Consider the following 19,904-nt stretch of genomic DNA (forward strand, 5'->3'; position numbering starts at 1 on the left):
GTTTTCCACAAGGATTGAATCAATTAACATTTCTACCTATAATGCAAAAGTGTCTCATTCTGTACCCTCCTGCCATCCTCTGAAACATTTGTTGTTCTTTATGTTGTTCATTCTCATAGGTATAAAATGGTATCTCATTATTGTCTCTATTTACATTTCTTTGGCACCTGAAAACAATACCTCTTTGCTCTGGAACAGACTGAGAATTGATCCAAGTAGCAATCTTTAGGCAAACAAATGCTAGGTCTCTTCTTCTGTTAGAATAGGTTTTCCTTGCCTTAACTCTACTCTTTTTTTTCCTTCTTGATAGAGACAGATAAATTGAGAGGGGGGAGGTAGATTAGGAGCAAGAAAAATAACAGCACTGATAAACTGCTTGTGAAACTTTCTCCCTTCGGGTGGGGGAATAGGTGCTTGAAGCAGGATCTCTGCACATAGTAATGTGTGCTCTTCCTGGTACACCACCACTGGTTTCCTTGTTGCTTAATTCATTTCCTCAGCTATCTATTTTCATATATTTCATTTTTTTTATTTATAAAAAGGAAACATTGACTAAACCATAGGATAAGAGGGGTACAACTTCACACAATTCCTACCACCAGAACTCTGCATCCCATCTCCTCCCCTGATAGCTATCCTATTCTTTAACCCTCTGGCAGTATGGACCTAAGGTCACTGTGATGCAGAAAGTGTCAGGTCTGCCTTCTTTAATTGCTTTCCTGCTGAACATGGATGTTGACAGGTCGACCCATACTCCCAACCTGCGTCTCTCTTTCCCTAGTGGGACAGACCTCTGAGGAAGCAGAGCTCCAGGACACATTGGTGGGGTTGTCTGTCTAGGAAAGTCTGGTGGGCATCATGCTAGCATCTGGAACCTGGTAGTTGAAAAGAGAATTAACATACAAAGCCAAACAAATTGTTGACCAGTCATGAATTTAAAGGCTGGAATAGTGCAGATGAAGAGTTGGGTGCCCTCCATTTTGTAGATAGCTAGTAGGCCTATTTTAGTTATATTCCAAAAGGCCTTTGGCTATACTAGTTTTTTTCTCTTTTCTTTTTCTTTTTTCCCCTGAGCCTGAAATCTGATATGTAGGTGGATCAAAGTTCTTGTTTGGGGAGATGATGTAGTGGCTGGCAGAAGGACCAGAAAGCTAGATCAGGGAAGAGAGTAGCTCCCAAATATGAGAAAGAGGTATAAGTATTGTTGACTGTAAAATCCATTGATCTGATGTGATCTGGGGCCCATATTCAGTTTAGCAGCCTATGTGACCTCTGCATCCCTGTAGATCTGAGCTCACATTCTGTGTCTTCAGCTATCTTCTATACTTGAGCAGAGAATTTAGCTACTTAAGAATTTCATTTTTCAGGTGAGCTGTGGTATACCTGGGATCCGAGTTCAGGCCCCTAGACACCACATGCAGAGGAGAAGTTTCACAACAGTAAAGTAATGTTGTAGGTGTCTGTCTCTCTTCCTCTTTTTAAAAATTTCCACAAGGGTTATCATTGTCACTCAGTGCTGGCTCTACAAATCTACTGCTCCTGGCGACCATTTTCTCCTTTTGAACTTTTTTCTCTATTTACTTTTTTTGATAGGTCGGAGAGAAATTGAGAAGGGAGGGATAGATAGAAAGGGAGAGAGAAAGATAGACATCTGTAGGCCTGCCTTACTGCTGGTTAAGTTTCCTCCCTGCATGTGGGGAATGGGGCTTCAAACCTGGGTCCTTGTGCATGATAACATGTATTCTCAACTGGATGCACTATTCTCAACCCCTCTGTCTCCTCTTCTCCTCTCAGTTCCCTCTGTCTCATGAAACAAATACACATTTATTGTTGTTAAAATTTGGTGGCTCCAGCTGGCCGGGCTAGCTTCACGGGCGGGTAACAGAGACGACCAGAGACATACGGCTGGGCAGGGAAGCTGTATTTCTTTATTCAGGAACAACGATTCATAAACTAACCCAAACTAATCACCAAACAGAACTCTGCTGCCTCTTTGCCCCGCGACGGCGCCAAGCACTCTCGAACTCTGGAACTCTGGAACCCTCTCGGGGTTCCTTGGGGCGGGGCCAAGCGGGCCGCGAAAACTAGCAGGACTGATCCAATTTTCTTGGCAGGGGGAGAGCTAGAACAACCCAATGTAAAGCATACAACAATTTATTTCAAAATCAATTTTTTTTTTACTGATAAAGCAGTTGTTACACTAAGATTGATGTTTTATAAAGTGTTTAATTTTTTTAAAGCCATTGCCTCATTCAGCAGCAGGTGTTTGAATCAGTGGGGAACAGTTGGTCTAATGACTAGGTAGCCTTTTTGGTAGCTCTGAGTTTCAAAAAAGTGATGTAAAGAAATGGTCTTTAGTACCAAGGAAGTTGTTAGCTCTAACACAAGTTTAATTGCATGGTAACTTGAATAATGCTAAAGGAAACTGGAATATCTTAAGGGTTTTGTGGTGGGAAAATTTAAATTGTGGCTTCAGAGGAGTCAGTGGTGTTTAAACAAATTTAATGGTCAGAGTGATCATTTTTAGAGTTTTGAGAAAAGGGAAATCTCTGGAATTTCTTTTCCTCTAGAGGTTCAGGATTTTGTCTACTTTTTTTTCCTTTTCTATTGACATAAGTATCTTTTGTTATAATTTACATTGTTTGGTATCTTGCTAAAGAGGCTAGTTCATTGGTTTCAAGAATTAAGAAAAATTTTTGATGTGATTTGGTTCGCTAGCTGTGATGTTAAAGCAGTACTTTTGGTTAAACATGTTTAAAGATTAGAATTAAACAGAGTGGGGGACTGTCCAGTCATAATGTCTCAGTGTGGTTGTCCAGAAGAAATTTAATATGTCATTATTTTCATCAAATGGTTCATATTCATGTGCCTTTTTTTTTTTCCAGTAAAGGACTTGTAAAATAGAACAATGTCAGGGAAACAGCAGTCCATGGTGACACTGCTTGTATGTTTTGACATAGATAATTCTGATGATATGTAAATATAATTCTATTTTTGGTATTAAATATAGGCTTTATAATTTATGCCTTCATGTTATAAAATAAATTGAGATTGTTAAGTTATCTGTCCTTTATTGAAAGGATAACAAGATATATTGTTATTAGTGTAGAAAACACTAGTCAGCATTTTCTGTTTCAATTGTGTCTAAACTGAGGTGTAGTTTGTAATATACACTTTGTTAAAGAAAACTGTATGTCCACATAATAATGAGTTTGGTTATAGTGACTTAGTCTTCTCAAAAAATCATGATTGTGCATCTGTTATATTTTAATATAACAATATTTTAATATAATGGTGCACACAATGTTGGGGTAGAAACTCAGAAACTCATGCTGGAGAGTAGTGTGCCATTCACTGCATTACCTCCTGGGTTGTTCTACTGTGTCTATAAAAGGAATTATGAAGAGTCTGATTTTTACTATACCTGTAAACTAACAAGTCTGCTAGTTCTATGCTGGCAGATAAAAGCTCTTTGATCAGAAACAAAAGAGATTTTATTATGAAAAACACATCAAGTAGGATGAGTTTGGTATTGCCATTGTATTCTCTTAACTTCCTATGTTCCATAAGGTTAATGTAGGGGCACCCAGATTGATGGTACATACATCTAGGTCAAGGAGAAGAACAAGGTGAGAATTGAAGACACTTAGGTGAGAATTGAAGGCACTTTTTTAAAGATACTAGCAATCTCTCTAACATCTGTACTGGATGAAGAGATCATTTAAAACTGCTATTTAGCAAACAAACCTCTCATTCCAGGAGGGAGTCACTAACTCCCAAGACTGGGGTCTTTCCCAACATCCTTGGGAGGACATAGAACAAAAGCTGTTTCAGATGCATAAGAATGCCATGTAAAATGTTTCATAGTGGTTTCTATTGAAAATTAAACTAGGATGCAAAAGTTTAATATGTTACATATTACATATCAACTTGGTTTTTTCAGGTAGAAAAAGTTTTGGTGACTGGAAGATTAATGGTGAGTTTTAAAGAGTGGCAGTGACATCACATTCCCAATAATCTTTGAATTAAATGTGCTATATTATGAATGTATTATGTAAATTTGGTGTTACAAAACTCAAACTTTTTAGTTTTTATGGTAAAAATTATTCCTTCACTGGTAAAAAACTAATGTACAACTGTAATTATTATTATAAAACTTACTGATTACTTCCAGAAAGTTTTGTTGTACTTTACCAGTACAATAGAAAACAACATAAATAAAATAATTAAATTCTAAGAAGACTTTGATGTATTTTTATTTAATGTTAATTTTCCATATTTTATTCATTTGATAGAGAAATGAAGAAGGAAGGGAAAGATAGAGAGTGAGAGAGGACAGAGTTGGATAGTAGATGAGCGTACATGTTACAATGCACAAGGACCCATGTTCTATCCCCCAGACCCCACCTGAAGAGGGAGCCTCATGAGTGATGATGCAGGTCTGTAGATGTCTCTGTCCCTCTTCCTCTTTATCTCCCCTTCTCTCTCAATTTCTGGCTGTCTCTGTCCAATAAATAAAGATAGATAGATAGAGAGAGAGAGTGAGAGAAGAAGAGAGACACCAGCAGTACTGTTTCACCATGTCAAGAGCTTTTCCCTGAATGTGGCTACAGGGACCATGAATTTGGGTCCTTGCACACTGTAACATGTGTACTTTATCAAGTGTGCCATCACCCAGCTCCTCTATGTATTATTAATTTTAAAATTTAGTGATGTATCTAGAAAAATAAGTTAGTGTTTTGGGGAGACATGTTATAGATTAGAGATTATTGCTTATGGCATCCTAATAAATCATGAATTAAAATATGCAATAAGAAAACACTGTACATTTACTTTCATTTTACATTTATGGAGGACACATTCTTTATTGGGAAGGGAAAAATAAAATCAAGACAATAATCAAATAAGCAGAGTCTATAGAAAAAAATTACTTAATGTTCTTACTTTGATATTAATACTAATCACCATTGACTTTTTTCTTCCTCAAATGAACAAAATACATTATTATTATGAGAAGCGATACTGGGAGTTGAACTGCTTATTTCATACATGACTGGCCCTTTCATATTTACTCAAAGACTGCAAAAAATTCTTTCTAGATTGAGCCATGCCATTTACTTCCTCAAATGAACCTTTTCAGTATTTGATACAAAATAAACATATGTGCCACTTATAGGAGAACTCTTTGGTAAGAGTGCAAAGTATTAAGAATGGGGAAAACAAAGGACAGAGTCAGTCCATTCACAGCATTGCCAAAATCACAAAGCAAACTTAATTTTTTTTAAATTGTTGTACTTGGGAGATCTGATTTGTGTGATCTTTGAAATTCTTTCAATACCTCTCTGGGAGATTTTGTTTTTGAAGTATATGAGCTTACATTGAATGAAAATATTGACAATCATAGGAAAATCTTTTATGCTGAAAATCAAATAAGTTTTTATATCATTTTTTCTAGAATCTTAAATATAACCAGAAAATTTTCTATTTTTGTTTTAGTACTACTCTACTCAATTGATAGAAATGAATGATTCATCTTCTAATGGAAACTCTACATTTCATCAGAGATGGATTCCATGCCTTAGACTTTACTCCCTAGAGGAGCAGTATCCCTTTTGTATTACATTTTTTAACATATTAAAGACTCATATAATACTTTTATTTTTGGCTTGAGGGCTTAGGAGATATATGAATTGAGAAACATGGAAAATGTCATCAGTATTATCTTGAGTAAAGTCTAATAAAGACTCACATAGGCAATGTTGCTATATTTTATTTATACTTAGTTGTAAGACCAGAATCTAATAGAGAGAAATAATTTTAATTTTAAAAGTATTCATAGCTAAAGACTATAAAGAAAATACAAGTCATGGAATCATATATGGTGGGATGATTTTCTATTATTCAAATATTAGACAAGGGGAACATGTATTGACAAGGGGAAAATTTTTGCTCCTAGGCCTAAATGACTTGTATAGCAGAAATATGGTCCTGTGGCCTAGGAGGGACTTTGCTAAAACTTCTGGCTTTGCCTTTGTTTAGCCAGTTTCCTTTAATTTCAACCTGAGTCTCTCTGTGCTGAGATGGAGCGAACAGTATAATTGATACTCAGAAGACTTTTTAGGATTAAATGATACAGTGTGATTGCTTATTCCTTTCCTAGGTTCATATGGGATTTCAATACAAGTGTTATTCAGGGTATTATCAGGGTAAAATGAAACCTGTGATACTTAAAATGATATAAGACAGGTAGCAAGTTTCCTGACCTTGAAAAAATTCAAGTAGAATGTGAACCACATCTTGTTTTTCTTCAGACTCTAGAAATGCATAAATGACATTTAGTTGACTTTTAAGCAATAAAAGACCACTTATAAATAAAACATAAACAATTTGCTGGTTTTCACCAAATCCTTACTAATTAAGAAAGTTGGACTGATGAAATAACTCACTTGGATAGTGTGCTGCTTTCTTGTACATAAGCCAGTTTAAGCCTGGCCCTCTCCCCACACCCTCCACATTGAAGGGTTCTGTGATGCTGTGATTTCTCACTCTCTCTGCCTTTCTTTCTATCTATATCATAAAAAGAAAAGAATATTTAGGTAAGGTTGACATCAATTAGAAAAAAAAATAGCACCAATGCTGTTAATAATATTAAAATAATTTCTATTCTGATGTTGAACTATTAACTTTTTTTCAGTGTATCTCTTTAGTTGTCCTTGTTATTAAAAAATAGTTGTTTGCTTAGATTTCTCATTTATTCTCAGAACTCCAATATTATCAAAACTTATTTTTTAAAAGATCTTTAAATTTTACTTATTTAATTTGATAGAACAGAGAGAAGTTGAGAGAGAAGAAGGATAAAGAGGGAGAGACAGAGAGACACCTGCAGCACTGCATTATGGTTTGTGATGCTTTCCCCCTGCAGGTGGGGACTGGGGTTTTGAACCCCAGTCCTTGTGCATGGTAACATGTGCACTGAACTAGGTTGCCACCTCTCAGTCCCTCAAAAAACTTTTGTATATCGATTGCATACCTACTGTCTAATATAAATCATGACTGGCTAGCTATTTTTCATTCATATCACATGATAGGTATTGAGAGTTCCCTTTACACTAGATATCATGCATTGCACTGTATGTGTATTCTATCATTTGGCAGGCAGGCAATAAATAACATCTACTTGTCAAAGCTTTTCGTTTGTTAGAATGGTATGTTATATTTGAGATACATTTCCTCTATATAACTGATGAGAAAAACTGTGATTACTGTATCTCCATAGCAACTCACTAATTTTTAAGCATTCAATAAATGTCAGATAGTAAAAAAAAATTAATAAGCTTCATAGGCCAGGTTAAATAGCATAGGATAGTATGTCATTTTGTCATGTGTGTTTTGAACCTAGCTCCTGCTATATTAAAGGAAGCTGTGATAATATCCTTTTTATCTCTGCCTTTATTTTTAAAAATCAGGTATTCAATTAATATTAACCTGAAAAATAAGTAATACATCATTCTATGGATAAATTGGCAAAAAATACTTATTATAGCAACTCAGCTGCTTAGCAAAACATTATTTTAAGAGTTTCTTTGTTTAACAGTAGATTTTTTTGTCATAAATTTAAAAATAGGAGAGATGATGAGGCAGTAGATCTTGTGATCTTTTATTATTTTAAAAATGCATTTTATCCATGTCATTAATACCACAATGAAATGATCTGAAGTAAGATAAAATTAAATGTCTTTGAAAGAATTTCACTCACTGTTTGAAGATCTAGCCTTGTTTTCAGGGGATCTAACTTTCATATCTGCTACACACAGTGCTTCAAAAGTGTTCTCTGTCACTAAAATTATGACAAATTCTGTACCAATGATACTGTTTAATGCTCTAATAAAATAAATTATAGAAAAGTTAAAAAAAAAACCCTGAAGACAGCCTGTCCTTCATGTATTATTAATATGTTTGTGCCTAAGGGGTCTGGGATGACAGTTTACCTTGGAGAGTTTCTGCTTGTTATGCACATGATTCAGGCTTAAGACTGTTCCTTATCAAACAGATATCTGGAAGCTTTGGTATTGTGGGGTTTTTTTCCCCCCTCTTTCTCTCTAACACTCTGTCTCTATCTAAAAAAGTCTACCTAGAGTAATGATGCCTCAGTGCTGATCCAAAAAATAAAAGTTAGTTTCAGCCTGGATAGATAAACAGACACGTGTCAAGAAAGTATGACTCCAAGACTCTGGAGGTAGTTAGGGGAGGGAATTGAACTGCTGTACACCCTTAGAGAGTGAATAATGTTGACTAGCTTTGGCTATGTGTAACTGGTGAACCTTACATCTGTATGAAGTTGACTCTAATCAAGAGGCTCTATTGATGGGTCCAGTGGGAATTGTTTGGCTAATAGAAGGACAGAAAAAAAAGAGAATGGGAATCTCAGCACCTCTGTGAGTCATTCTACTGTGGTGTGGGCTTTAAGAGGAAATTTATGTGTGCAGGAGCAGGGAATAAATATATTTCTGCTATTTTTATGTTTGCCTATGTGGTCTTTTGATTCTAATGCCAATGCTAAAATATGAATTTTCTAAAAATGTTCTCCTTTCCTCAAAATAATAATGTTGGGTTAATGTTCTGTGTGGGCTTGGATGGTATCTGTGCTGGCTTGGTCGGCTGGAACATGGCCACTAATACATTAATAGGTCCCATGTGCCAGTTGACTTTCCAGTGTTCCACAACCGCATTCTGTACACTTTGTCCTTGCCATTCATTCCACTGATGTGGCCCCAAAAGGGTAATCTTAGAAAGTGCAGATGAATTAACATAAATCTCACCACTGTGAAAAAAGAAAACTAATATCTTACCAATTTTAATTGGTCTATCAAGCTATTTATTTAATTGATTGCGTATAACATGTAAAACACCATGTGACTCAAGGAACTAGTGGTTTTTAAATCCTGCCCTTTAGGGACTCATAATTTGACAGGTGATATAGGTTATGCACACATATACATGAAAGTATTATTACCTTATAGTAAAATTATGGTTGCCTGCTTATTATTTGCAAAATAAACACAATATATATATTCAGAAAATGGATATACTTTGCAACTAGTTTATTTTACTTTATTTACTTTTTACCAGAGCATTGCTTGGCACTGGCTTATGTTGGTGCTAGAGATTGAATTTGGGAACTTTGGTGCCTCAGGCATGAGTCCTGTTGTGAAAAATTTGAGAGTGGAAGATAATGTTATTTACTGTTATTAGTGGGTGAGAGATGGCACAGGGTGGTTTTATGCCATTTCATTTAACAATCACCAGAACTGTTCAAAGTATATAAGGTATATTTCTTTCTACTTTAGAGAGATAGAAGGATTACAAGAAATTGAAAGACTTATTTTAAGTCACACAAGAAATAATCTATTGGAATTTAATTCTGTCATAATTGAAAAATCTGTCTTTTAAGTAGTCCATGGATCTATCATTACGTATAGAAAAACACTGGGTTGATGGAAAGTTATGATACATTTCTGAGTAGAGAAACATACAAAATTGTCATGACTTTTCCAACAACAGAAACCTTAAGTGCTTAGACAGGTACACTTCTTTAAAAGTGTTTTTATGTTGCTCTGTAGTAATTGCTCTACTAAGTCAGAATTGTGGACATTTCTACAGCTTATGAGTGGAATTTGAAGGGTGTTGTGCCAGAGATTGTTCAAGTTCACTGTAAGGTGCCCAGTGTTTGAAAAAAAAAATGACACTTCTCTCTGTGACACAGAGAGAAGTCACACCCAACTCTCAGATACCCCAGGACAAGTGTTTATGTTCAGTATTTCACTAGCAAAAAATACTTTTTTGAGAGTAATCAGTCAGTGGAAAACAAGTCTAATATTCAGTAATGGATGACTATTCATATGGATATAAACTCAGAAAGATTGTATATATATATGCATATATATGTATATATACACAATTTTTCTGATATATATATATATGTCTCCAAATTCCTGAAGTAATAGAGTTATATATATATGCAGTCATTATGAAACACACTTGGTGGAGCGTTATGATGGAGGTGATTTTTTTGTTTTGTTTTTTATCTGCTCTTCATTCTATTGACACAACTTTTTTTATTTATAAAAAGGAAACACTGACAAAAACCATAGGATAAGAGGGGTACAACTTCACACAATTCCCACCACCAGAACTCGGTATCCCATCCCCTCTCCTGATAGCTTTCCTATTCTTTAATCCTCTGGGAGTATGGACCCAGGGTCATTATGGGGCACAGAAGGTTGAAGGTCTGGCTCCTGTAATTGCTTCCTGCCTCAACATGGGCATTGACAGGTCAATCTTTACTCCCAGCCTGCCTCTCTCTTACCCTAGTTGGGGCAGGGCTCTGGGGAATTGGAGCTACGGGACACATTGGTGGGGTCATCTGTCCAGGGAAGTCTTGTTGGCATCAGGGTAGCACCTGGAACCTGGTGGCTGAAAAGAGAGCTAACATATAAAGCCAAACAAGTTGTTGACTAATCATGAAACTAAAGGCTGGAGTAGTGCAGATGAAGAATTGGGGGTCTCTGTTTTGTAGATAGCTAGTAAACATATTTTAATTATATTCCAAAGTGTCTGTGGCTATACTAGTCCCCCCCACCCCAGCCTGAAATCTGATATGCAGAAGAATCCAAGTTACTGTCTGGGATGATAATGTCATGGCTGCATAAAGGACCAGAAAGCTGGATCAGGGAGGAGAGTAGCTCCCAAATATGGGAAAGGGTTATAGATATTGTTGACTGTAATCCCCATTGATTTGATGTGACCTGGGGCTCATATTCAGTTTAGGAGCCTATGTGACCACTGCATCCCTATAGATCTGAGCTCACATTTTGTGGTCAAGAGTAGGAACATTCCAAGTTGCCCCAATATTGACCCATCTTCCTCAGGTGTAGCAGAGTATGTTGTCCAGCCACCCTTTGGAGGATGGAACATTCTCTCTCATGGTTGATGTTAGACAACTTTTATCTTCATTTGGTGAGAATTTTTATCAAACAAGCCTTGAGTCTTGTCAAAGACTTGCTCAGCATTTATCTGCATGATCATATACTTTTCTTTTACTGATCTGCTGTATTACATTTATAGACTTGTATAGCTTGAACCTTAGAATATATTCTTAGAATAATTTCTACTTGGTTATAATGTTTTTTTTGAATGTATGTTGAATTTTCTGTTTTTTTTTTTTTGATAATTTAGTTTTTGACAGGAAGGTAATGTAGGCCTCAAAAATCTTTTAGAAAATATACTTTTTTTCTTTGCCATTGTTGTCATCATTGTCTTCTTTTTTATTGGGCTTTATAAACATAGATAATAGGTTTGTCTTTGAAGATTTTTAGAACTCACTAGTAAAAGTATTAGGTCCTGAACTTTTGATTTCAGGGAGTGTTTTGGTTACTATGTCAACTTACCTTTATAGTGGGCCTGCTTATTTTTCTGTCTGCTGATTCTGTCTTGTGAGGTTGTATGTTTCTGAGAATATGTTTCCTTTAAGCTCTCCAACATTGTGACTTGGAAGTTGTTTGTGTTACCTCTCAGTGAGCCTTTGTTTTTTTGTGGTATTTGTTCTAACTTCCTTTCATTTCTGAGAGAGTTTTTCCTTTATTTTTCTTAGAGAATTCAGCTAAAGCTTGCCAATTGTGTTTATTCTTTTGAAGAACCAATTCTCAAGTATATATATAAATATTCCTTGTTGGTAGAGTAAGGATTTGGAATTTGAGTATTATAAACAAGTTTTATATTTTCTATCTACTATCTTTTTTAATGAGAGGAAGAAGCACATAACTTAACTCTGGTATGTGTGATACTGGGGATTAAACTCGAGACATCAAACATGTAAGTCCTTAGTTATTTTCCCCAGATAGGTACTTGGGTATTAAAAAATTAGTTTTGTGTGGAGCATCCTTCTGAAATATGGTATTTTGCATAGTTCTCCTTAATGTTGATAATTTTATTCTTTTATTCCTTAGGCCGTATTTTTTGGTCTTATTTTCTTAGTCATTATTTGCAGTGCTAAATAGAATGGTGTTTGCAAAACAGAGACACCCCCCCCCCAACTCTTCATCTGCACTATTCCAGCCTTTAGGTCCATGGTTGGTCAACAATTTGTTTGACTTTGTATGTTAACTCTCTTTTCAACCACCAGGATCCAGATTCTAGCAGGATGCTGACCAGACTTCCCTGGACAGACAACCCCACCCAAATGTCTTGGAGCTCTGTTTCCCCAGAACTCTTCCCTACTAGGGAAAGATAAAAAGACAGGCTGGGAGTATGGATCAGCCTGTCAACGCCCATGTTCAGCGGGGAAGCAATTACAAAAGCCAGACCTTCAACCTTCTGCATCCCACAATGACCTTGGGTCCATACTTCCAGAGGGTTAAAGAATAGGAAAGCTATCAGGGGAGGAGATGGGATGTGGAGTTCTGGTGGTGGAAATTGTGTGAAGTTGTACTCCTCTTATCCTATGGTTTTGTCAGTGTTTCCTTTTTGTAAAAAAAAAAAAAAGAAAAAAAGAAGAAAAATGCAGACAGAAAACACTCATGTAAATACCAAGCAGATTATTTTTTAAAATTATAGTTACCAATCTGTTAATCACAAAAAAAGAAAAGCCTATCAGATTCTTGAAAAATAAAAATAAATACCGAGACAAGAAAAAAAAAGAAATGGTGTTTGCAAGTATACTAGTACTATTCCTGGATTTATTCAGTGATAATAATAATTATTATTATTATTATTATTTTGCCTCCAGTATTATTGCTGGGGCTCAGTGCCTGCACTACAAATCCACTGCTCCTAGAAGCTATTCCCCCCCCTTTGTTGCCCTTGCTGTTTATCATTGTTGTTATTAGTATTGTTGTTGTTGAATAGGACAGAGAGATCAAGAGAGGAGGGGAAGAGATAGACACCTGCAGACCTGCTTCATCGCTTGTGAAGCAACCCCCCTGCAGTTGGGATGTCGGTGACTCCAACAGGGATCCTTACAGGTACTTGCGCTTTGCTTGATGTGCGCTTAACCTGCTGCGCTACTGCCCAGCCCGTCAGTGGTAATTCTTATCACATTTTACCATTGGTTATTAGGTTTATTAAAGGTTTTTAGTTTTATTGCACTAAATAATCTTTTGTTTTGTAATAATTAGTGGGTGGTGAATATTTCAAATTAGCAAATGAGTGTTAAACTTATCAGATATTTCTGTTGCCGCTGCTATTTCAGTGCTTTTCTGTCTGTAAGATGGTAAACATGTAAGATGGTAAATATGTTGAGTGTATAAAAGTTGATATTCAGCAAAATTTTGGAATAATTATTAAATAATTATTAATTATTAAATCATTAAATTATTAAAATAATTATTAAAAGTGGATTCTTGAATGAACCGTTCAGTATGCTCTGATGATGTAAATAAAAACTGTGATTTATGTCAAAGTATATTAGATATGTAAGGGAGTATGGTATCACCTAGGGATTGCATTAAGAATAAGAAAAACATAAGTTTTGGTTAAACCCCAGGAGCCTAAGCTAAACATATAGAAGACAATAGGAGGGATTCTCAGAGGAGTTTGAAAATGAGTAACTCCCATGGGAATTGTTGTAATGGAAGCTTAGGAAGAAAGTTTTATTTTTTTAAAAAAACATGACATCTGTATAAGCCACATTAAAGGTAATTAAGAAAACTGGCCAAAAAGAGTTAATTTGATAATTAGGACATCACTGATCTCTTTACCAAGACTGCTGTCAATAAGATACAAAAAATAACAGTGACTTGCAGTAGGAAAAAAAATGTAAAATGGAGATGACTAAATGGAGGAAAGCAAATGAAGTGATGTATAAAGAAACAGTCATGGAAGGAAGGCAAGAAAGGAATATTCAAGAGAGTTATGGGAATAATGAGGTTTTATCCCCTCCCCTACTTTATTGAGAAGTTAATGATTTACAGTACAGTTGTTGACACATAGGTACAACCTCTCATCTCCCCAAGATAGGTAAGGAGGTGTGTGAATGACATTGCTCACCCCAAAATTGTAACAAACTATAGAAATGATTCCTGAAAGTGTATACTTACCAGTTTTGGAATTATATGTTCCGTTAAAGTATCAGAAACCAGATATTATTTAAATGTGACCATAAGATCATTACTGGATATAGTGAAGAACTGACCAAGGTTGTTGCACATTTAATCCTGAGTTTATTGTTAAGATGCATATTTTACTTTTGTCTAAAGGAAAAGTGCTATGCAAAGAAAGTTCGTAAGAAAATTCAAAGGCTGAAGTCAGTGCTGTATAACAATAAGGGACATAAATAACCGCAAACCATATTATAGGTGTAATGCATATACGAAATGTTCTAATGGTAATTAATATATACATTTTTGTGTTTTATTTGTGGCTTAGCAACCATATGGCAATGATCAAATGGGTCTCCAATTTGGAGGAAAACCGATCTAAATGAAAAAAAAAAAAATAACCCTGACAATTTGGGATAAAATGTTGAGTCTATTTTAGCTGTCATGATTCAGTAAAAGTTATTAAATACACAGACAGACTCTGCATGTCTGAAATAGAGGAAGTCCTTGTCCCTGTTCTTACTCTAACATTAAGACCAGAGGATAGCCATGTTCTAGATTCTGTTTATTCTGGCAGAATTTACTTCATTGTATTTGTATCCAACTTAAATGATATCTTTGCCAGGTGATGTTGGTAATCACTGAATGAAATTAAAAATATGTTTTTAATGCTGTGAGATGCTTTCCATGTATTCAACTGTCATTTGAAAAGTATATTTTTAGTAGGATGGGTAGCTCTTCTAAGTTGCTCACTTTGTTTTTATAGTTAAAATAAACCAAAATTGCCAACTTAAATTGGGCTTATAAAAGACCAGCTCAGGGTTTCCATGGAAGCATGATTTCATCTGATCCATGAAAACCCATTTTTTTCTCTCCTTTATCATGGAACTCTGCAATGTTTTTCCTGTGATTTCTGCTCCAAGAAAAAGAAAAACAGGTTTCCAATTAGACAAATGCTCATATTTTGATGACTAATGCTTATCTCCAAGAAACATTTTTATTCAGGGTAATAAACAATTGTCATAGAGTAAAGGCTTTCCTATTTATGCACCACAGTGTGTCTTTTTGTTGTAGTTTTTATTATTTTTGTTTTATATTTTAAAAATGCTTTGGTCAACCTCTAGTCACAAATGTTTCAAGCTATATTGAAATCACTTTATATTTCTAATAACCTTATTCTATCTAGCTTATTTAGAAACAGCTGTATCATTCTTAATTTTTCTATTTTACCCTCTAAATCTGATGGATGTTTGTTCTCAAGAATTGTTTATTGAGAGAATGATGCAACAAATATTTCACTGCCTTCTGTGGGCTTAGTAATGTTAAGAACTCTATGGAATATGGAGACATATGAAAGAAATGTGTTCATAGTACATATATTAATTAATTTAACAATTAATTAATTAGTTAATTAATTTACTATTTACTTAATTAATTGTGTTATATAGTACATATATTAATTAATTTACTACATCAACTAAAAAACTCAAATCACATGATTATATAAATAGATATAGGGAAAGCTTATGGCAAGATTCAGCATCTATTTATGATCAAAGATGAATAAAGTGGGGATGAAAGGAACTTGATTCAATATAGTGAAGAACATATATGAAAAGCTCACAGTCAACAGTATAACTAATGGTGAGAAAATGAAAACTTTATCCTTTTTATTATCTTTATTTATTTATTGGGTAGAGACAGCCAGAAATCAAGAAAAGGGGAGAAGCTTTCTTCCTGTAGGTGGGGACTGGGGGCTTGAACCTAGGTTCTTGTGCCTTGTGGCATGTGTGCTCAACCAGGTATGCCATTACCCCGCCCCTGAAAAAAAAATTTAAGATCAAGTATTAGACAAGGATATCTACTATTATTATTATTTTTCAATATAGTTTTGGAAGTTTTGCCATAACTATTAGCTAAGAAAAAAATAGGGAATCCAAATAGGAAAAGGAAAAATAAATCTATCAATATTTTATTTATTTATTATTTATAAAATAGAAATATTGACAAGACCATAGGATAAGAGTATAATTCCACACAATCCCCACCACCAGAACTCAATATCCTATCCCCTCCCCTGATAGCTTTCCTATTTTCTAACCCTTTGGGAGTATGGACCCAGGATCATTATGGGGTACAGAAGATCATTATGGCTCCTATAATTGCTTATTTGCTGAACCTAGGCATTGGCAGGTTGATCTATACTCCAAGCCTGTCTCCTTCTTTCCCTACTGGGGAAAGGGTCTGGGGATGTGGGGCTCCAGGACACACTGGTGGGGTCATCTGCCTAGGGAAGTCTGGTTGGCATCATGGTAGCATCTGGAAACTGTTGGCTGAAAAAGAATTAAGGTATAAAGCAGAACAAATTGTTGACTATCAATATTTGAAGTTTGACGTGATAACATACACAGAAAAACTTAACTAGAGTGAAAAACTATGAGAGAACTGGCAAAATAGTTCACTAGGATTGTGCACCTCCTTTGCTATGTACATGGCCCATATTTAATATTGGCTCCTTCTGCTCTGGAGGAGGCTTCAAGCTTGTGTTCTCTTTCTCTAAATGTTTTTTTTTTTAATATTTTTTATTTTATTTATTTATTTATTCCCTTTTGTTGCCCTTGTTGTTTTATTGTTGGAGTTATTATTGTTGTTGTCGTCGTTGTTGGATAGGACAGAGAAAAATGGAGAGAAGAGGGGAAGACAGAGAGGAGGAGAGAAAGGTAGACACCTGCAGACCTGCTTCACCTGCAGGTGGGGAGCCGGGGTTCGAACCGGGATCCTTATGCTGGTCCTTGTGCTTTGCGCCACCTGCGCTTAACCCGCTGCGCTACAGCCTGGCTCCCTCTCTTTCTCAAAATGTATATGTGTATGTTTATGTATATACTCTGCTTCTCTGAGAATGTGAAAAAAGTCAGATATGACAATGACAAAGTTTTAAAATTGTTTTATTATTTTTGTTTATTTATTGAATAGAGCCAGAAATAAGTGTAGGGAGGAAGAGAGGGAGAGAGAAAGAGACACCTAAAGACCTGTTTCACCACTTGTAATCCTTTCCTCCTACAGGTGGGGACCATGAGCTCAAACCTGGGTCCCTGAGCATTGTAATGTGTGCAGTCAACCATGACAACACCCAGATCTGACAATGACAAAATTTTCAGAAGCAATGTCTATGTAGTACAGTGGCAAGTTACAAAATTGATAAAAAATAAGTAAGTGATCTTTGTTTATGCAAGAGTTAATTAGAAGAATAAGAAGTCAAGAAATTAATTTCATTTACAATAATATCAAAGTTATTAGATATTTATGAATACATTTTTAAAATGTGAAATATTTGCATATCAAAAGTTATAAATCACTACTAAAAGAAGTAGAATATACACAAAAAAATGAAAATATATTTCATGCTCTCAGAACTTAGATTGATACTTACAATTATCCTTTTACCCAAAGCAATATATGGATTCATTGTTATCCCCATAAACATCCCTTTGACTTCTTTTAAGGAAATTCAATAAGCAATACTGACATTTGTTTGGAACTAAAACAGAAACAACATTGTCAAAACAATCTTGATGGAGAATGAACAAAAATAAGAATGGTGGTTTCATGCTCCCAGATTATAAATTTTATTACAAGGCTCTGGTCACCAGAATGTCATGATATTATAATAAAAATAGACACTGATCAATGTCATAGAATAAATAAATCCACTACACATATGGATACTTCCATAATAGCGAATACAACAAGAGATTAAATTGGAATCAAAAGAAGGAAAATTGGATAGATAAGTATATTTGGAAGATATAGCATAATCATTTAATCTCACTGTAAACAAAAGTCAATTTACAAATGCTTTGAAGGGGCCAGGCAGTAGCACACCTGGTTAAGCACACACATTACAGTGTTCAAGGATCTGGGTTTGAGCCTCCGGTCCCCACCGGCAGGGGGAAAGCTTCATGAGTGGTGAAGCAGGGCTGCAGGTGTCTCTCTGTCTCTCTCCCTCTCTATCTCTCCCCTCCCCTCTCAATTTCTGTCTCTATATAGTAATAAATAAAACAAAAAATTTTAAAAAATTCATTGAATTCTTGTAAGATGGAAAAAAATAAGATATGTAATGAAAACACTGTCAGAACATTCCATGATATTGACTTAAGAAATGTCTCCAGAGAATCAAATCTAATGGCAAGGAAAACACAATAAAATCTGCATGAATAGGAATACAGCAAACTGAAAAATTTGTACACAGCAAAAGAAATCACAACCCAAACAAAAAGAATTCTATTGCATAGGAGAAGATGATTGATATACTACATAGCAGACAGACAGCTACTAATTAAAATATATAAAGAACTCTTAAAACACATTACCAACAAAATATTAAAGAGTGCCATAAAAAATTGGAGGTTTGAACAGACATTTCACCAAAGATGATATATAAATCAAGTATATAAAAAGACAAAAGCTCAGTGTTACTTATCAAAGTAGTAAAAAACAAAACAACTATGAGATATCATCTCACACTTGTGAGAACAGTAGCTATCAAAAATTATAGAAACAACAGTGCTAGTAATGATGTGGAGAAAAAAGAATCCTGTTAGACTATGGGAATATAAATTGGTTCATTTCTTGTACATAACAACATAAAGATTCTTCAGAATATTAAAAATAGACCTACCATAAAATCTGACAATTTATCTTCTAGATGTCTTTTGTAGAACTGGGACCTAAAACATATGTGATTTAACCTCTGTGGGACATTTAATCATTAAGGAAGTGTAAAAAAGAGAGAGAGAGAGTCAGACAGAGAGAGAGATGGAAGGAGGGAGGAGGAGAGAGATAAAGAGAGATAGAGAGAGAGAGAGATGGAAGGAGGGAGGAGGAGGAGAGAGATAAAGAGAGATAGAGATAGAGATAGAGAGAGAGAGCTCCCACAGCATTGGTATTTCTTTTGATGCCACACTACCTTTCATGGGCTGCACACATACCAAGATATGCACCCTACCTGGTGAGCTATCTAATCCTTTCCTAGGTGTCTATCTGAAGAATACAAAATTATTGATCCAAATAGTTACATGCATGCCTTTTTTCATAGTACTATATGTAAGGATCAAGAGTTGGAAACAATTCAAATGCTCAATGACAGATGAGTGGATAAGTTAATTGTGGTATGTACACGGTAGGCTATTACATAACTGTAAAAAAGACTTACTATTTTTGTTTTTTTCTTTCTTTATCAGAGTTCTGCTCAGCTCAGCCTATTATGGTGCTGGGGAGTGAAGCTGGGAGCTCAGAACCTCAGGCTTAAAAACAGTTTGCAATATTGCACCAAAGTAAAGGACTCTGAGGTTGGGGTGAATGTTCAGGACCTGGAACATGATGGTGGAGGAGGAGCAAGGTTGGGGGTTAGAGTATTATGGGAAAACTGAGAAATGAATACACATGTTACCAACTACTGTATTTTACTGTCAATTGTAAACCATTAATCCTTCCAATAAAGGAAACGAAATTTTAAAAAATAGTTTGCAAAATAAGACTGGGTGGTAGTACACCTTGTTAAGTGCACATGTTGCCCTGCTCAAGGACCCATGTTTAAGGACCCAGGTTTAAATCCTGGTCCCTACCTGTAGGAGGAAAGCTTCACAAATGGTGAAACACTGCTGCTCTCTATTTCTCTATCCCCTTCCTTCTAATTTTCTCTTTGTCGTATCACATTAAATAAATAAAATTAAAAATATTTTTAAAAGCCTTATGCATAATTTTTTTTCTTTTTTTTCTTTTTAAAATTTTTATTTAAGAAAGGATTAGTGA

At 35.2% G+C, this 19,904-nt stretch overlaps 1 protein-coding gene and 1 pseudogene across 1 annotated transcript in view; one reads left to right on the top strand and one right to left on the bottom strand.

The window, feature by feature from the left end:
• COL21A1 (collagen type XXI alpha 1 chain) overlaps positions 1-19,904 on the top strand; it is a 185,797-nt gene that overhangs the window by 43,236 nt on the left and 122,657 nt on the right. The gene's annotated exons all lie outside the window — the stretch shown is intronic.
• Positions 13,937-14,091, bottom strand: LOC132538384 (small nucleolar RNA U3; annotated as a pseudogene).

The sequence above is a fragment of the Erinaceus europaeus genome, chromosome 4 (genome assembly GCF_950295315.1).
Source record: "Erinaceus europaeus chromosome 4, mEriEur2.1, whole genome shotgun sequence".
Taxonomy (NCBI): domain Eukaryota; kingdom Metazoa; phylum Chordata; class Mammalia; order Eulipotyphla; family Erinaceidae; genus Erinaceus; species Erinaceus europaeus.